Below are 15,777 nucleotides of genomic sequence, written 5' to 3' on the forward strand. Positions count from 1 at the left end.
ACTGGTTCTTCAAAGCCCTGCGCCTAGACACTCTCTATGGCACATTACAGTCAGCTGAACAGCTCCAAGCTAAACACGCACACACTTTTTTTATTTGGACAGACGTGTTGGGTCAGAGCGGGTGCCATCTGTCTAAACAGGTCTGTCTGTGTCAGTAGACAAGACACTTCCCTCCCAACTTTAATTAGCCATAACCTCAGTCTACGTGTGTGTGTGTGTGTGTGTGTGTGTGTGTGTGTGTCTCTTTCTCGGGTCCATGTCACATTTAAAAGTCTAGACTGGAAAGTCGGCTCAATACCATGGACTGAAGAGTGTGGTTAAGAGTGTCTGAAAATAAAAACTAGAAGTTTAAAAACACAAACGGCACATACACATGCACGTAGTGTGCACACAATGTGGACCGGACCGCTGAGCTTCAAAGACCTCAAGACACTGACTGACAAACGTTTTGCCACAGGCAATGAATATTCCATTCTTTTACATTGGTCTGTATTGTTGTGTATGGTTAGATATTATTGCATTGTTGGAGCTAGGAACACAAGCATTTCGCTACACCCGCAATAACACCTGCTAAATTGATTTGATGGTTGCTTCTGCGCAGGTCAAAGCTGATTAACATGAGCTTGTCTGGCACAGCTGCCTGACCGACACTTTTATCTTTTCTAAAGTTCACTGTTTTTTCATGTGCCAGTTYAAGCAGAGCGTTGATTTTCCACTCAGAGGGCCCATAACAGAGCCCTATGGAACTCCTTTGTGAGGGAATAGGGACTAGACATAATTCTAAGAAGTTCTGCAGGGACATTTGTGCTAGGCTATCACTAGGCTGATTAAACACTCACTGAAGTGGTAGTTCACTCCAAACACAACACACACATGCAGTGGCTGAAAGATACACAGACAAACACAGGTACAAACACCTGGGGCACAAATGTGCCAGAATAAAACTGACCCAAAACCTGCAGGGGACAAACTTTCTCAAAGTCAGAGGAAGATCAAAAAAACAAGGGTCTGAGCTGCAGTGGACTGGGGAACTAATGAAGACTGTCTACTACAGACAGACAGGGTGCCACAGACACATGAAGTGATCTTATGCCAGCCATCTTATACACTCCCAGTCCCAGATCATAACCCAGACCCATACTGTAGGTCCGTACCTGGGTTGAAATGCTATTTGTTTTTTCTTTCAAATACTTCAGATACATTAAGTACAAATACATTTTGACCCAAGTCTGGACCAGATGAAAGAACCATGTTTCATTCCTCCACCATTGGTGATCTCTCATCGAACATGATTCAAACATTTACAAAAATGTAACTAGGCAAGTCAGTTAAGCGCAAATTCTTATTTACAATGACGGCCTACTGGGGAACAGTGGGTTAACTGCCTTGTTCAGGGGCAGAACGACAGATTTTTACCTTGTCAGCTCGGGGATTCGATTCCCAAGCTGACAAGGTAAAAAGCTGACAAGGCCCAACGCTCTAACCACTAGGCTACCATCTTGCCCCAAATTGTGAAAAGTCTATAGAATGAAACCAGACATACTGCTCTATAGGACTGCATCTATGAATCAGTTGTAAGCCCACTGTTAACCCCTGTAATGTGAGCACCATGGTGCTCGAGTGAGAATCACAAAGTGTGTGTGTGAATGTGTGTGTGTTCGCGAGCATGTAGGTGCTGACTTTCTCTCCGTCTTGGTTTCCTGTCTGCTATCCATCATGTGTGTTATGTAATCTGATAGAGGGATGGATGGAGCTGCCGTCAGGCCTCATTGGCCAGAAGAATTCTTCTCTGATCAGTAAATGTAAGTCCCAGAGGACAGAGAAATCACTGCGGCTCTATGGAGACCGGCTGCCTGCACATCCCTTCAGCTGAACACAAAACAGAGCTGGAAAAATGATCTGGAATGTTATTGCTTCACTGTAGTCCTCAAGCCTATTAGGGATGTTTTCAGAAAGGAAACAAGATAATATGGGTAGTATTACATTTACGTTAGTTATTTAGCAGATGCTCTTATCAGTTAGTGCATTCACCTTCAGATAGCTAGGTGGAACAACCACATATCATAGTCAGTACATTTCCCTCAATAAAGCAGGTATCAGCAAAGTCAGAGCCAGTAGTGTGTGGGGGGGGGGAGGGGGGCGGGGGGGGGGCGGGGGGGGGGGGGTCAAGTGCGAGTGTTAGTTCACAAAAGTCGATTTCTTTGTGTGTGTGGGGGCTGAGGAGGTTGTGTGAGGGGGGGGGTACTGTGGGATTATTTAAGATACTCCTTGAGAGGCAGAGATTCAAATGGTTTTGAAGATGGGCAGGGAGTTTGCTGTCCTAGTTTTCAGGTGAAGCTGTTTCCACCATTGGGGTGCCAGGACAGAGAAGAGCTTGGACTGGGCTGAGTGGGAGCTGCTCTCCCATAGCGGTGGGAGTGCCAAGAGGTGGCAGAACGGAGTGCTCAGGTTGGGGTGTAGGGTTTTAACAGAGCCTGAAGGTAGGCAGTTCCTCTCGCTGCTCCGAAGTCAAGTACCATGGTCTTTTGTGGATGCAAGCTTCAATGGAAGCCAGTGGAGTGTGGGGAGGAGTGGTGTGACATGGGAGAACTTGGGAAGATTGAACACCAGGTGGGTTGCAGTGTTCTGGATAAGGTGCAGGGGTTTGATGGCACAGCGGGGAGCCCAGCCAACAGCGAGTTGCAGTAGTCCAGATGGGAGATGACAAGCGCCAGCTCCGCTTTATGTGTGAGGTAGGGTTGTACTCTATGGATGTTGTGCACATCAAGTTAAATCAAATAATGTATTTGTCACATGCACCGAATACAACAGGTATAGTGAAATGGTACAGTGAAATACTTACTTATAAGACCTTAACCAACAATGCAGTCAAGAAAAATGATACAATATTCACTAAAATAATAAAATATAAAAATAAATATTTAAAGAGCAACAATAAAATAACAGTAGTGAGGCTATATACAGGGGTACTAGATACAGAGTAATGTGTGAAGGGCACATGTTAGTCGAGGTAATTGAGGTAACATGTACATGGGTGGTGGGGGGGGGGTCAATGCAAAGAGTCCAGGTAGCCATTTGATTAGCTGTTCAGGAGTCTTATGGCTTGGGGTAGAAGCTGTTAAAAACCTTTTGACCTACACTTAGCACTCCGGTACTGCTGCCGTGCAGTAGCAGAGAACAGTCTATGACTAGGGTGGCTGGAGTCTGACAAAGTTTAGGGCCTTCCTCTGACACCAAGGAACTTGAAGCTCTCAACCTGCTCCACTACAGCCCCGCCGTTGAGAATGGGGGCGTGCTCAGCCCTCCTTTTCCWGTAGYCCACGATCACCACTTTTGTCTTGATCACATCGAGGGAGATGTTGTTATCATGGCATRCATMGCCAAGTCTTTGACCTCCTCCCTATAGGCTGTCTCATCATTGTCAGTGATCAGGCCTACCAATGCTGTGTCGTCAGCAAACMTAATGATGTTGGAGTTGTGCTTGGCCATGCAGTCATGGGTGAATAGGGAGTACAGGAGGGGACTGAGCACGCACCCCTGAGGGGCCCCCGTGTTGTTACCTACCCTTACCATTTAGGGGTGGCCCYTCAGGAAGTCCAGGATCCTGATGCAGAGGAAGGTGTTTAGTCCCAGGGTGCATAGCATAGTGATGAGCTTTGAGAGCACCATGGTGTTGAACACTGAGCTGTAGTCAATGAACAGCATTCTCACGTGGGTATTCCTTTTGTCCAGGTGAGAAAGGGCAGTGTGGAGTGCAATAGCGATTGCATCATTTGTGGATCTGTTGGGGCGGTATGCAATTGGAGTGGGTCTAGGGTTTCTGGGATAATGGTGTTGATGTGAGCCATAACCAGCCTTTCAAAGCACTTCATGGCTACAGACGTGAGTGCTTGGGGTCAGTAGTCATTTAGGCAGGTTACCTTTGTGTTCTTGGGAACAGGGACTATGGTGGTCTACTTGAAACAAGTAGGTATTACAGACTCGGTCAGGGACAGGTTGAAAATGTCAATGAAGACACTTGCCAGATGGTCAGCGCATGATCGGAATACACGTCCTATTGCCTTGTGAATGTTGACCTGTTAAAAAGGTCTTACGTCGGCTATGGAGAGCGTGATCACATCCGTCCGGAACAGCTGGGGCASTCATGCATGCTTCAGTGTTGCTTACCTCGAAGAAACCATAGAAGTAATTTAGCTCGTCTGGTAGGCTCGTGTCACTGGGCAGCTCGCGGCTGTGCTTCCCTTTGTAGTCTGTAATAGTTTGCAAGCCCTGCCACATCCGACGAGCGTCTGAATCGTACTACACCGGCTCCATCTTAGTCCTGTATTGATGCTTTGCCTGTTTGYTCGTTTGTCGGAGGGCATAGTGGGATTTCTTATAAGCGTCCAGGTTAGATTCCTMCTCCTTGAAAGCGGCAGCTCTACCCTTTAGCTCAGTGCGGATGTTGCCTGTAATCAATGGCTTCTGGTTGGGGTATGTGCGTACGGTCACTGTGGGGACGATGTCGTRGATGCACTTATTGAAGCCAGTGACTGATGTGGTGTACTCCTCAATGCCATTGGAAGAATCCCAGAACATATTCCAGTCTGAGCTAGCAACAGTCATGTAGCTTAGCATCTGCGTCATCGGAGTCACTGCTTTGATGTTTGCAGAGAACGACAGGGTGTTGTCCAGGGTCACGGCAAGGTTCTTTGCACTTTGGGCGAGGGACACCGTGGAGTTGTCAACCGTGATGGAGAGGTATTCCTATTTTCTATTACATTTTTACTCCACATACAAAACAACTTAGACYCACAAACAATGACTACATCTCTGCCCAGACCAGCATGCTTASACCCTCATCCCTTGTGCCTGCATTATTGTTTGCCACTTGGCCTTAAATTGTATCAATTTGTTTTTCTTGGTCACCCATGCTATTTCAATAAATCATTATATTTTTTCCATTGTGTTCATGATGGCAGAATGATTGATTTCCACATTTAGTATACTTTTTTTCAAGATCAGTAATGAAAAGAGTATCTTCCAGCCTATATGGTCTCTCACTACACCCCCATATGCCATGTCTTGAAATAAGCAGACAGACGGATTAAAAGTTCACACTGTAATACTTCTGACAGCCAACTTTCAAGCTGGAGAGGTATTCAATCTGATAAAGCATCAAAGACACCGTCTGTGCAGTGGTGGGTGAACAGGTGTGCTAAAATTCTGAGAAACACAGAACATTCCTTATCTAGGGTTGATCATAATCTGTACAAAACATTAAGAACACCTTCCTAATAGTGAGTTGCACCCCCCCCCTCCCCTCAGAACAGCCTCAATTTGTCAGGGCATGGACAAATTGGCCCATGTTGACTCCAATGATTCCAACAGTTGTGTCAAGTTGGTTGGATGTCCTTTGGGTGGTGGCCCATTCTTGATTCACACGGGAAACTGTTGAGTGTAGAAAAGCCCATCAGCGTTGCAGCTCTTGACACAAACCGGTGCGCCTGGCACCTACTACCATAACCCGTTCAAAAGGAACTTAAATCTTTTTTCTTGCCCATTCACCCTCTGAATGGCACATACACAATCCATGTCTCAATTGTCTCAAGGCATAAAAATCCTTCTTTAACTGGTCTCCTCCCCTTCATCTACACTGATTGAAGTGGATTTAACAAGTGACATCAATAAGAGGTCATAGCTTTCATCTGGATTCACCTGGTCAGTCTAAGTCATGGAAAGAGGTGTTCATAATGTTTTGTCCACTCAGTGTAAACGAGAGACAGCCACTAGAAATCTTCTGCTTATGGATCTTATTAGCGCCATGTTTACGTGTAAACACAAACCAAATGTTGACAGAGAGATGAGAGTGATTGGTCCATCTACCCCCAAAGTACATGATCTGTGTCCTTGTTGAGTTTCTGAAGTCGTCCTCTGTGCATATTGTCAAGGCACCACACCCTTAAATCAACGTGTTCATTCCCAACATGTTGGCAGGAGTGCACTGATCCTTTGAGACTATTCCTGGTCAACGATGATCAGTCTTCAATGTATTGTCTTCGTACAGACCCTATGGACACTCCTGAACTAAGGGAACATTTGGGGTCTCTCTCTCTCTCTCTCTCTCTCTCTCACCAGAGCGTTGGGATAGGGAAAAACGTGTCCTCGCAGCCTGACTCGGCCGTCTGGCCAACAGCTGCAGCCCAGAGCCTCTCTCCTCCCTGGAAGTCTGGGAGAGAGGGAGGAACGGATGAGCAGAGGGAGGAAAAGATGAGGATGATGAACTCCAGAAGACGACCAGCCAACCACACAGTCAGCGATGTCACACAACCTAGTAACAGCCCGTGACCGTTATATGACCGCACAGTCATTTATGGACAAACTAAAACTAATAACCAGCACAAAGTGCAAGGGTCTGGAATATAAAGAGTACGACTGAGTTGAATAAGTAAGACGTAAGGAAGAATGACTGTAACTTTAGACTCTTAGGGGTGTCTTAGCTCTGTTAAACTCAACCCAAACCCCTTGGAGAAGCCTGAACCCTGCCCGAGCCAAAACCACAGAGCTGGTCTGGGGAACACGGTCAAACCAACACCATGTGGAACTGCACTCTTTGTTCCAAGTGTGGTTTGAAGGCCCTGGTATGGCTCCTCTGTGTTCAAGCCACAGCTCAACGAGCGTACCGTGCGTGTACCAGCTGTGGTTTGGCTCCTGTGGTGGGGTTTTGTCTGTGAGCTGGTTATGGGTCTCTCTGGGTGAAAACAGAGACGTCTCCAGGGATGGAGGCGGCTACGGAGAGCCAGAAGAGCCAAAACCCGTGCCTGCCAATGAAAAAACATCCCATCCAAAATAATGAGGTAGCTTAATAATAAGACTGACTCACAACATGTTCCTCTGTCCCCTCCCTTCCTGTGTGTCTGTGTCATATACTGAGATGCCAAAAACTAGAGCACACCTCGTTATCTGGTAAGAGAGTTACTTTCGATCTCTGTTCATTCCAGATCACTAGCATTATGGGAATACCCAGCGGGTCCTAGAGGAAAAGCTGTGTTCATTCCAGATCACCACTATTATGGGAATACTCAGCGGGTCCTAGAGGAAAAGCTGTGTTCATTCCAGATCACAACCATTATGGGAACACTCAGCGTGTCCTAGAGTTGAAGCTCTGTGTTCTTCCTCAATTTACACACAATACCCCAGAAATGACTAAGCAAAAACAGATTTGGATTTTTTGGGAAATTTATAAAGATAATAAAAACTGAAAAATGACATTTAACAATTTTAGTTATCAACTCCTTTAGTCCTTTTGTTTTTGAAGCACGTTTTGGCAGTGATTACAACCGGTCGAGTCATTCTGGGTATGACGCTACAAGCTTGGCACACCGGTATTTAGGGGAGAGTTTCTTCCATTCTTCTCTTGCAGATGATCTCAAGCTTCTGGTCAGGTTGAATGGGGAGCGTTGCACAGCTATTTTCAGGTCTCTCTGGAGATGTTAATCAATCGGTTCAAGCGTCGGGGCTCTGCCTGGGCCTACTCAAGGACATTCAAAGACTTGTCCGCGAACGCACTCCTGCGTTGTCTTGGCTGTTGCTTAGGGTCGTTGTCCTGTTGAAGGTGGGAACCTTTGCCCAGTCTGAGGTCAGAGAGCAGGTTATTCATGAAGTATTTGTACTACTTACTAGTCTCGCCAGTCCCTGCCGCTGAAAAAATATCCCCACAGCATGAGCTGCCACCACGTGAATTCACCACAGGGATGGGCAGTTTTCCTCCAGACATGGCGCGTCGTGCATTCAGGCAACAAGTTCAATCTGTTTTAATCAGACAAGAGAATCTTGTTTTCTCATGGTCTCGACGAGTCTTCGTCCTTTTGGCAAAACTCAGCGGGCTGTCCATGTGGTCTTTTTACTCAAGCAAATCAATTTTTATTTGATCAAGCGAACGCGAAAATAACAACAGGTGTAGACCTTACTCTTAAAAGCTTAGTACTAAGCTTAACTAAATCAAGTATAAATCAAATTTTATTATCACATACCACATGGGTTAGCGAGATGTTAATGCGAGTGTAGCGAATTGCTTGTGCTTCTAGTTCCGACAATGCAATATAAACAACCGAGTAATCTTAACCTAAAATTCCACGCTAACTACCTTACAACACACACAAGTGTGAGGATAAAGAAATATAGTACATAAAAGATTATTGGATGAGTGTGGTACACGAACGGCATGGCAGAATGCAGTAGATGGTATAGAGTAGCGGTATATACAATATGAGTGAGTATGTATATGGTATGGATGTAAACATAAAGTGGCATAGTTTAAAGTGGCTAGTGGTCATGTTATTGCATAAAGATGGCGATATGCCAGTAAGATGATATATAGAGTACAGTATATACATATGAGATGGGTAATGTTAGGGTATGTAAACATTGTATTAAGTGGCATTGCTTAAAGTGGCTAGTTGGTACATTTTTACATAATTTCCATCATTCATTTTTAAAGTGGCTGGAGTTGAGTCAGTATGTTGGCAGCGGCCGCTAAATGTTTAGTGTGGCGTGTTTAACGATCTGATGGCCTTGAGATAGAGCTGTTTTTTCAGTCTCTCGGTCCCTGCTTTGATGACACCTGTTAACTGACCTGGCCTTCTGGATGATAGCGGGGTGAAAGGCCAGTTGGCTTGGGTGGTTGTTGTCCTTGATGATCCTTTTGGCCTTGCCTGTGACCATCGGTGGCTGTGTTAAGGGTGTCCTGTAGTTGGCGGCTGAGTGTCCGGTATGCGTTCGTCAGGTACTCAACTTACCCTCTGGAGAGCCCTTACCGGTTGTGGGCGGAGCAGTTGGCTCAGTACAGCGCGGATGATAACAGCCCCGATAGGAATGCTCTCGATTGAGGTGCATCTGTAAAAGCTTTAGATGAGTTGCTTTTTGTGACAATGCCGAATTTCTTTCAGCCACTCCTGAGGTTGAAGAGGCGCTGCTGGCCTTTCTTCACAACGCTGTCTGTGTGGGTGTGACCAATTCAGTTTGTCCGTGATGTGTACACCGAGGAACTTAAAATCTTTCCACCTTCTCCACTACTGACCGGCGTCGATGTGGATAGGGGGTTGCTCCCTCTGCTGTTTCCTGAAGTCACAATCATCTTCCTTTGTTTTGTTGACGTTGAGTTGTAGGTTATTTTCCTGGACACACACTCCGAGGCGCCTCACCTCTCCGCTGTAGGCCGTCTCGTCGTTGTTGGTGATCAAGCTTACCACTGATGTGCATCCGGCAAACTTGATGCGGTTGGAGGCGTGCATGGCCACGCAGTCGTGGGTGAACAGGGAGTAAGCAGAATGAGGGCTCAGAACGCACCTTGTGGGGCCCCCAGTGTTGAGGGATCAGCGGGGTGGAGATGTTGTTACCTACCCTCACCACCTGGGGGCGGCCCGTCAGGAAGTCAGGACCCAGTTGCACAGGGCGGGGTTCGAGACCCAGGGCTTCGAGCTTGATTGACGTAGTTTGGAGGGTACTATGGTGTTAAATGCTGAGCTGTAATCGATGAACAGCAATTCTCACATGGGTATCTCTTGTCCAAGATGGGTTAGGGCAGTGGTGCAGTGTGGTTGCGATTGCGTCGTCTGTGGACTATTGGGATCGGTAAGCAAATTGGAGTGGGTCCTAGGGTGTGCCGTGTAGGGTGGAGGTGACTATGGTCCTTGACTAGTCCTCTAAGGCACTTCATGATGACGGAAGTGAGTGTACGGGCGCGATAGTCGTTTAGCTCAGTTACCTTAGCTTCTTGGGAACAGGAAACAGATGGTGGGCGCGCTCTTTGAAGACTATTGTGGGTAACAGCAAGACTGGGTATAAGGATTGATTGAATATGTCCGTAAACAACCAGCCAGCTGTCTGGCCATGCTCTGAGGACGCGGCTGGGAATGCCGTCTGGGCCTGCAGCCTTGCGAAGGGTTAAATTCTTATAATATGTTTTTACTCTACCTCGGCTGCATGGAAGGAGAGCCCACAGGTTTTGGTAGGGGCGCGTGTCAGTGGCATGTTATTGTCCTAAAGCGGGCAAAAAAGTTGTTTAGCCTGTCTGGGAGCAAGACATCCTGGTCCTCGACGGGGCTGTTTTCTTTTTGTAATCGTGATTGACTGTAGACCCTGCCACATACTCTTGTGTCTGAGCTGTTGAATTTCGACTCGATTTTGTCCTTGTACTGCGACTTAGCCTTGTTTGATTGCCTTGGCGAGAGAAATAGCTAAACTGTTTTGTATTCGGTCATGCTTCCCGGTCACCTGTGCCTGGTTAAATAAGCAGTGGTTCGCGCTTTTTCAGTTTCACGCGAATGCTGCCGTCAATCACGGTTTCTGGTTTGGGAATTGTTTTTATCGTTGCTGTGGGTGAAGACGACATCGTCCATGCACTTCTAATGACTCGCTCACCTGTGAACAGCATATTCGTCAATATTGTTGTTGGATCGCAGATGCCGGAATATTCCAATCGCGTGATCGAAGCAGTCTTGAAGGCGTGTGATTCTAGATTGGTCCGCGCACACTATAAGCGTGAATCAGACCTGATACAGCGCGGGAGCTTGTTTGTTTGAGTTCTTCTGTTGTAGGGCAGGAATCAACAAAATGAGTCGCGTGGTCCTAGCTTTTCCGAAGGGGGCGGGGGTAGGGCCTTGCAGAGCGCGCGGTATATTAGTGTTAGCAATGTCTCAGTGTTTTTTCCAGCCCTGGTTAGCAAATCGATATGCTGATAGAATTTAGGGGAGTTTTTTGGTTTTTAGATAAGCTCTGTTTTAAAATCCCAGCTCGATGAATGCAGCCTCAGGGTGTGGTGGTTTGCCAGTTTACCAAAGAGATCAGATAAAGTTCTGTTCAGGGCCATCCGATGTGTCCTGCTTGGGGGGGAATTATACGGCTGTGATTATGTATTGACGAGAATTCCCTTGGTAGATATTGCGGTCGACATTTGGTTGTGAGGAGTTCTAGAATTCAGGTGAACAGAACGACTTGGGAGTGTTTTCTTGTGTGTTATTAATGATGGTCCAACTACGCACTTCTTCGTTAATCATAAGGCATAGCCCCCCCCCTGCTTTTCTTTACTCGGAAAGAATTTTTGTTTCCTGTCGGCGCGATGCATGGAGAGAACCAGCTGGCTGCACCGACTCCGTTAGCGGTCCCTTGAGTTAACCATGTTTCCGTGAAGCAGAGCACGTTGCAATCCTGATGTCTCTCCTGGAATGCTACGTGCTCGATTTCATCAACCTTATTGTCAGAGACTGGACATTGGCGAGTAGTATGCTAGGGAGTGGCGGGCGATGTGCCCGTCTCCGAAGCCTGACCACGAGACCGCCACGTTTTCCCCTTTTTCGGCGTCGCACAGGGTGCGGCTGGGATCAGATCCATTGTATTGGTTGGATAGGTCAAAACACTGGATCCGTTTCGGGAAAGTCATATTCCTGGTAGGAACGATGGTGAGTTGACGTTAATCGTATATTCAGTAGTTCCTCCCGACTGTATGTAATGAAACCTAAGATTACCCGGGGTACCGATGTAAGAAATAACACGTAAAAAAACAAAATACTGCATATTTTCCAAGGAACGCGAAGCGAGGCTGCCATCTCTATCGGCGCCGGAAGATCAAGACTAACTAACAAAGCAGTTCAAGAAATAGAGTTAAGAAAATATTTACTAAATAAACTAAAGTAAAAAAATAAATAAATAGGCTACTCAGGAGTGGCTTCCATCTGGCCAAACTACCATAAAGGCCAGATGGAACTAACTACCATAGAGTGCTGCAGAGATGGTTGTCCTTAGAGGAACTCTGGACCTGTTAGAGTGACCATTGGGTTCTTGGTCACCTCCCTGACCAAGGCCCTTCTCCCCAAATGGCTCAGTTTGGCCGGGCGGCCAGCTCGAGGAAGAGTTTTGGTGAACTCAGCAAAAAAAGAAAACGTCCCTTTTTCAGGACCCTATCTTTCAAAGAATTCATAAAAATCCAAATAACTTCATAGATCTTCATTGTAAAGAGTTTAAACACCGTTTCCCATGCTTGTTCAATGAACCATAAACAATAAATGAACATGCACCTGTGGAACGGTCGTTAAGACACTAACAGCTTGCAGACTGTAGGCAATTAAGGTCAGTTCTGAAAACTTAGGACACTAAAGAGGCATTTCTACTGACTCTGAAAAACACCAAAAGAAAGATAKCCAGGGTCCCTGCTCATCTGCGTGAACGTGCATTAGGCATGCTGCAAGGAGGCAAGAGTATTGCAGATGTGGTCAGGGCAAAAAATTGCAATGTCCGTACTGTGAGACGCCTAAGACAGTGTTACAGGGAGACGGACAGCTAATTGTCCTCACAGTGGCAGACCACGTCTACACCACCTGCACAGGATCGGTACACCCGAACATCACACCTGCATGGGTCAGGTACAGGATGGCAACAACTGCCCGAGTTACACCAGGAATGCACTAGTGCTCAGACTCTCAGCCTATTGCGGACAGAGGCTGGACTGAGGGCTTGTAGGCCTGTTGTAAGGCAGGTCTTCACCAGACATCACCGGCAACAATGTCGCCTATGGGCACAAACCCACCGTCGCTGGACCAGACAGAACTTGCAAAAAGTGCACATCGCTGACGAGTCTCGGTTTTGTCTCACCAGGGGTGATAGTTGGAGTTGCGTTTAATCGTCAAAGGAATGAGTGATACACCGAGGCCTGTACTCTGGAGTGGGATCGATTTGGAGGTGGAGGGTCCGTCATGMTCTGGAAGGGTGTGTCACAGCATCATCGGACTGAGCTTGTTGTCATTGCAGGCAATCTCAAAGCTGTGCGTTACAGTGAAGACATCCTCCTCCCTCATGTGGTACCCTTCCTGCAGACTCATCCTGACATGACCCTCCAGCATGACAATGCCACCAGCCATACTGCTCGTTCTTGGTCTCTCTGGTGAAAACAGAGACGTCTCCAGGATGGAGGCGGCTACGGAGAGCAGAAGAGCCAAAACCCGTGCCTGCCAATGAAAAAACATCCCATCCAAATAATGAGTAGCTTAATAATAAGACTGACTCACAACATGTTTCCTCTGTCCCCTCCCTTCCTGTGTGTCTGTGTCATATACTGAGATGCCAAAAACTAGAGCACACCTCGTTATCTGGTAAGAGAGTTACTTTCGATCTCTGTTCATTCCAGATACACTAGCATTATGGGAATACCCAGCGGTCCTAGAGGAAAAGCTGTGTTCATTCCAGATCACCACTATTATGGGATACTCAGCGGGTCCTAGAGGAAAAGCTGTGTTCATTCCAGATCACAACCATTATGGGAACACTCAGCGTGTCCTAGAGTTGAAGCTCTGTGTTCTTCCTCATTTACACAAATACCCCAGAAATGACTAAGCAAAAACAGATTTGGATTTTTTGGAAATTTATAAAGATAATAAAAACTGAAAAATGACATTTACATAAGTATTCAGACCCTTAGTACTTTGTTAAAGCACGTTTGGCAGCGATTACAACCTCGAGTCATTTGGTATGACGCCTACAAGCTTGGCACACCTGTATTTTAGGAGAGTTTCTCCATTCTTCTCTGCAGATGATCTCAAGCTCTGTCAGGTTGGATGGGGCGCGTTGCACAGCTATTTCAGGTCTCTCTGGAGATGTTCAATCGGGTTCAAGTCGGGGCTCTGCCTGGGCCATCAAGGACATTCAGAGACTTGTCCCGAAGCCACTCCTGCGTTGTCTTGGCTGTGTGCTTAGGGTCGTTGTCCTGTTGGAAGGTGAACCTTTGCCCCAGTCTGAGGTCGAGAGCAGGTATTCATGAAGTATCTCTGTACTACTGTACTAGTCTCCCAGTCCCTGCGCCTGAAAAATATTCCCCACAGCATGATGCTGCCACCACCATGATTCACCACAGGGATGGCGCCAGGTTTTCCTCCAGACATGACGCGTGGCATTCAGGCCAACAAGTTCAATCTTGGTTTAATCAGACAAGAGAATCTTGTTTCTCATGGTCTGAAGAGTCTTTACGTCCCTTTTGGCAAACTCCAGCGGGCTGTCATGTGTCTTTCTCAAGCAAATCAAATTTTTATTTGATCACACGCGCCAAATACAACAGGTGTAGACCTTACTGTGAAATGCTTAGTTACAAGCCCTTAACTAACAAAGCAGTTCAAGAAATAGAGTTAAGAAAATATTTACTAAATAAAACTAAAGTAAAAAAATAAAATAGGCTACTCAGGAGTGGCTTCCATCTGGCCAAACTACCATAAAGGCCAGATGGAACTAACTACCATAGAGTGCTGCAGAGATGGTTGTCCTTAGAGGAACTCTGGACCTGTTAGAGTGACCATCGGTTCTTGGTCACCTCCCTGACCAAGGCCCTTCTCCCAAATGGCTCAGTTTGGCCGGGCGGCCAGCTCGAGGAAGAGTTTTGGTGAACTCAGCAAAAAAAGAAAACGTCCCTTTTCAGGACCCTATCTTTCAAAGAATTCATAAAAATCCAAATAACTTCATAGATCTTCATTGTAAAGAGTTTAAACACCGTTTCCCATGCTTGTTCAATGAACCATAAACAATAAATGAACATGCACCTGTGGAACGGTCGTTAAGACACTAACAGCTTGCAGACTGTAGGCAATTAAGGTCAGTTCTGAAAACTTAGGACACTAAAGAGGCATTTCTACTGACTCTGAAAAACACCAAAAGAAAGATACCAGGGTCCCTGCTCATCTGCGTGAACGTGCATTAGGCATGCTGCAAGGAGGCAAGAGTATTGCAGATGTGGTCAGGGCAAAAAATTGCAATGTCCGTACTGTGAGACGCCTAAGACAGTGTTACAGGGAGACGGACAGCTAATTGTCCTCACAGTGGCAGACCACGTCTACACCACCTGCACAGGATCGGTACACCCGAACATCACACCTGCATGGGTCAGGTACAGGATGGCAACAACTGCCCGAGTTACACCAGGATGCACTAGTGCTCAGACTCTCAGCCTATTGCGGACAGAGGCTGGACTGAGGGCTTGTAGGCCTGTTGTAAGGCAGGTCTTCCCCAGACTCACCGGCAACAATGTCGCCTATGGGCACAAACCACCGTCGCTGGACCAGACAGAACTTGCAAAAAGTGCACATCGCTGACGAGTCTCGGTTTTGTCTCACCAGGGGTGATAGTTGGAGTTGCGTTAAATCGTCAAAGGAATGAGTGATACACCGAGGCCTGTACTCTGGAGTGGGATCGATTTGGGAGTGAGGGTCCGTCATGTCTGGAAGGGTGTGTCACAGCATCATCGGACTGAGCTTGTTGTCATTGCAGGCATCTCAAAGCTGTGCGTTACAGTGAAGACATCCTCCTCCCTCATGTGGTACCCTTCCTGCAGACTCATCCTGACATGACCCTCCAGCATGACAATGCCACCAGCCATACTGCTCGTTCTGTGCGTGAATTACTGCAAGACAGGAATGTCAGTGTTCTGCCATGGCCAGCGAAGAGTCCGGATCTCAATCCCATTGAGCACGTCTGGGACCTGTTGGATCAGAGGTGAGGGCTAGGGCCATTCCCCCAGAAATTCCGGGAACTTGCAGGTGCCTTGGTGGAAGAGTGGGGTAACATCTCACAGCAAGAACTGGCAAATCTGGTGCAGTCCATGAGGAGGAGATGCACTGCAGTACCTAATGCAGCTGGGGGCCACACCAGATACTGACTGTTACTTTTGATTTCGACCCCCCTTTGTTCAGGGACACATTATTCAATTCTTGTTAGTACATGTCTGTGGAACTTGGTCAGTTTATGTCTCAGTTTTTGAATCTT

General features: G+C 46.8%; 1 protein-coding gene across 3 annotated transcripts in view; it reads right to left on the minus strand.

The window, feature by feature from the left end:
* The window catches only part of tfg (trafficking from ER to golgi regulator), a 40,545-nt gene that overhangs the window by 1,823 nt on the left and 22,945 nt on the right, over nucleotides 1–15,777 (minus strand). The window lies entirely within an intron of this gene.

This window comes from Salvelinus sp. IW2-2015, linkage group LG2, assembly GCF_002910315.2.
Source record: "Salvelinus sp. IW2-2015 linkage group LG2, ASM291031v2, whole genome shotgun sequence".
In the NCBI taxonomy this organism is placed as follows: Eukaryota; Metazoa; Chordata; class Actinopteri; order Salmoniformes; family Salmonidae; genus Salvelinus; species Salvelinus sp. IW2-2015.